Here is a 4,540-nt window from a genome sequence, read left to right as displayed (position 1 = left end):
GCTGCGGCGGCGGATGCCTCGGGCCCGGGCGGGTCCGAGATGGGCCTCGAGGGCCGCGGCGAAGTGGGGCACGGGCGTGGGCGACGTGGCGCGACGCCACTGGCCGGGAGCGGCGGCGGGGTGACGTGTCGCCCCGGGATTGGTCCGGGCGACGTGGAGGCTGGACATGTCCGGCGGCGCGAGGAAGACGAAGCTAGGGTTTGGACTGCGGGAATTTCGGGGGAGGCCACATATATATAGGTAGAGGGAGCTAGGAGAGTCCAAATGGGGAGCGGTTTTCGGCCACGCGATCGTGATCGAACGACCGAGAGCATGGAGGGGAGTTAGATGGGGTTTGGGCCACTTTGGAAGGGGTGTTGGGCTGCAAACAAAAGAGGGCTTTTACGGTTACCCGGTTAACCGTTGGAGTATCAAACGACCTCCAAATGGCACGAAACTTGACAGGCGGTCTACCGGTGCTATACCAAGGCCGCTTGGCAAACCTTGGGCCATTCCGAGAAAGTTTAATACCCACTCACAAAAAGAGGTAAAGGGGGGCGCCGGGGAGCATAGGAGTGCCGGATTGCAAAACGGACAACGGGAAAAATGCTCGGATGCATGAGACGAACACGTATGCAAAATGAAATGCACATGATGACATGATATGAAATGCATATGATGACATGGAAAATTGCAACACGCAGGCAAATGACATGGCAACTACGGCGAATAACTGGCAGAGACCTGGCGCATCGAATCCGGGGCGTTACAACACTCCTCTCCTAACAAGAGATCTCGTCCCGAGATCTTAGGACCGAGACGGAAGGAAAAAAAGATGAGGTGAAACAAGAACTCAAGCAAAGAAGCAAAGAATCGAGAGCCCTCGAGAAGAAGAGAGAAACGACGAGAATGACGAGAATCGAAAGCTCACGGAATCAGATATACTAAGAAACGACTCGTTCTAACCGGAGTGGTTAGAATGAGAAAAGAAACGAATAAGAGTGAAAGAATTTAGGTAGCACTCCGGCTAAAAATGGGAGGATTAGAATGAGCTTGAGAGGATGGAATGGTACTTGATGAACTCTTGAAGAATGAAATAAATCATGAAGATTCGCCATGAAGTACTCCGGTAAAATAAAGGATGATGAGATAGAATGAAGGATGAAAGAATAAGATGAGCCTTGTGATGATTTAGATGAAGGTTCCGACGAGATGGCCAAGGAAATTTGAACTCCGGAAAAGAAAAGATGAAACACTTGGAACTAGAATTTATTCCTCAAGAACAAACTCCGAAGAAAAGGAAGGGATTACTCGCTCGGATGGAATAAGAATAAGATTTATTGTATGCTTATCCTTCATCAAATTAAATTGATGACAAGCAATGGATTTTTGCATACTACTTATTCTTGTTGAAAAGGATTAAGGGGAATATGGCGCAAAACTTGAGAAAGTCTTCATGAACCACCGGTAGGATTGGAAAGAACGAATGAATTAATATGATAAACAAGGAAAAGAATCTTGAACGAACCACCGTTAGAATTTGGAAATGACTGATGAAAGAGTATTAATCACCGAGAAGAATTAGAAGAACCAATATGCTCGAGGGGATTTAGATACAAGAGAACGGGAAGAACTCGTTCTGATTAAAGAGCACTTGAATGAAGCACCGGGATAATTAGAGAACGGTAACTGGAATGATGGCCTCCGGTGAAAAGAAATGGAAAAACAACTCCTGACATACTCCGGATGGGTGAAAAGAATTTGCATGACTGGAAAACAATTTGAGAGGATAACATCAAGCTAGCACCACGAATCTCCGGGAGAATGGACAAGATTCAGAGGAAAAGCTCTTCTTCGGTCTTCAAATGGCGACGGAAAAACACCACCAAAATTACTGAGATACTCCGGGAGAATGAAAAGCAGAGAGGTTGAGCCAACAATGAAAAGAATTTGAACGAGATCTTGGAGAAGACATGTGACTGATGGAATCCATTCTTACGTCACACTTTGAAAAGAATTGAGAATAACTCCGGGGAATTAGGAGAGTCAGGTAAGATCCTGGGAAAAGACCTGTGGGTTAGGGCCCACTAAAAGAGATAACACCGTTGGAAAGGATTGTTGAACAGATAGATGATGCACCGGAACAATTGAAATATTCGAATGAGGTAACACCCTCGAATTAATTCGAACACAGGCGAATCTCTTGAGATATCTTGAACACTCCGGAAGGATAAACTAGTGAGAGGCGAACGAGCAGGGAAAAACACTTGAGCCGAGGAAAAAGAATATGAACAACCCGAAAAACTTGAATCGAGTGCACCGGAAAAAGAAAAGATATGAAGAATGACGAACGAGACGAGAATTCACCGGTTGAAATGATTGAGGGAAGACTGAAGAGACTCCACATGAATGGAATTGATGGTCGAAAGAGACTCATGCTCCGGAAGAAAAGGGTGGGAGGGCGGGAAAACACAGGCAACTGGAAGGGGAAATCGACGAATATCTTGAAGAGAAAACACCGGTTGAAATCATTGAGGGAAGAAAGCAAAGACTTCGCACGAGTAGGATGGATACTCGATTACGGATTCCGGTTCCAATAAGAAGAAGGGTGGGCGGGTGGGAAAAGAAAACAACTGAGGATTGAACTCAAAGATGAAGATGCTCGAGTCAACTTGGCGAGAAATGCACCGGATAAAAGAGCTGGGGAACAACGATCGGAAAACCAACTGCGTGAACCTAAAGAAAAATTTGAAGGGGAAGAGGAATAGTTCAAAACACCTACGTCAAGATTCCTCACCAGAGCGACGAAGGGGCAGAGGAGTAAAAGAATTCCTACTCTCCGATATAACTAGACTCTGAAAATAGTTTTCTTCTAGACTCAACAACGGCCAAACTATACGATTAATCAAGGGGGCTCCTAAGGTCGGTCGAGGCTCTGATACCAACTTGTCACGCCCAATATGCGACCGTATCCAAAAGGAACTCGAAGGTTCCACCAAGGATAGACCCGCATATTGGAACGCTTTTGCAAGGTGGATATCATTACATCAACATTACATAATAGATGGGGATACATACAAGAGGCATACAATGCCACACAAATACAACATCATACCTAAGATCAACATCCGACTACGGATGAAACACAAACAGAAGCTCAAACGACATCCACCCTGCTAGCCCAGGCTGCCGACCTGGAACCTATCCCCTGATCGAAGAAGCAGAAGAAGAAACTCCAAAACAAGCAACATCGCTCTCGCGTCAAGATCATCGCAACCTGTACCTGCAACTGTTGTTGTAGTAATCTGTGAGCCACGAGGACTCAGCAATCCCATTACCATGGGTATCAAGACTAGCAAAGCTTAATGGGAAAGGAAGGGGTAAAGTGGTGAGGTTGCAGCAGCGACTAAGCAATGTATGGTGGCTAACGTACGTGAATAAGAGCGAGAAGAGAAGCAAAGGCACGGTCGTCAATTAGCAATGATCAAGAGGTGATCCTGAACTCCTACTTACGTCAAACATAACCCAGAAACCGTGTTCACTTCCCGGACTCCGCCGAGAAGAGACCATCACGGCTACACACTCGGTTGATGCGTTTTAATTCGGATCTGGTGTCAAGTTATCTACAACCGGACATTAACAAATTCCCATCTGCCACATAACCGCGGGCACGGCTCTTGAAAGTTTAAACCCTGCAAGGCTGTCCCAACTTAGCCCATGACAAGCTCTCGCGATCAACAAAGGAATAGACCTTCTCCCAGGAAGACCCGATCAGTCTTGGAATCCCGGTTTACAAGACATTTTGATAATGGTAAAACAAGACCAGCAAAGCCGCTCGATGCGCCGACAATCCCGATAGGAGCTGCACATATCTCGTTCTCAGGGCAACACCGGATAAGTCAAGCTATGAGTAAAACCAGGCCTCGAGTTTCCCCGAGGTGGCCCCGCAGGCTGCTCGGTTCGGACCAACACTTAGACAAGCACTGGCCCGGGGGGGGGGGCTAAAATAAAGATGACCCTTGGGTTAATTACTCCCAAGGGAAAGGTAGGTGGTGGTGAGGCAAATGGTAAAACCAAGGTTGGGCCTTGCTGGACAAGTTTTATTCAAAGCGAACTGTCAGGGGGGTCCCATAAATCACCTGACCGCGTAAGGAATGCAAAATCCGGGAACATAACACCGGTATGACGGAAACTAGGGCGGCAAGAGTGGAACAAAACACCAGGCATAAGACCGAGCCTTCCACCCTTTACCAAATATATAGATGCATTAATAATATAAGAGATATTGTGATATCCCAACCAAAATCCTGTCCACCATGGAGAAATCTTCAACTTCACCTGCAGCTAGCAACGCTATAAGAGGGGCTGAGCAAAGCGGTAACATAGCCAAGCAATGGTTTGCTAGGAATGGAGTCAAAGGTTAGAGGTTCATGGCAATTTAGGAGGCTTGAAGAGCAAATGATAGGTAACGCAGCATAGCGATAGAACGAAGCAACTAGCATAGCAATGATAGTAGTGAGATCCATGGTAGCGGTCATCTTGCCTGAAATCCCGCTAGGAA

Source organism: Triticum dicoccoides, chromosome 4B (assembly GCF_002162155.2).
Source record: "Triticum dicoccoides isolate Atlit2015 ecotype Zavitan chromosome 4B, WEW_v2.0, whole genome shotgun sequence".
Lineage (NCBI taxonomy): Eukaryota > Viridiplantae > Streptophyta > Magnoliopsida > Poales > Poaceae > Triticum > Triticum dicoccoides.
The sequence above is the reverse complement of the archived record's forward strand: the minus strand, read 5'-3'. Positions refer to the sequence as shown.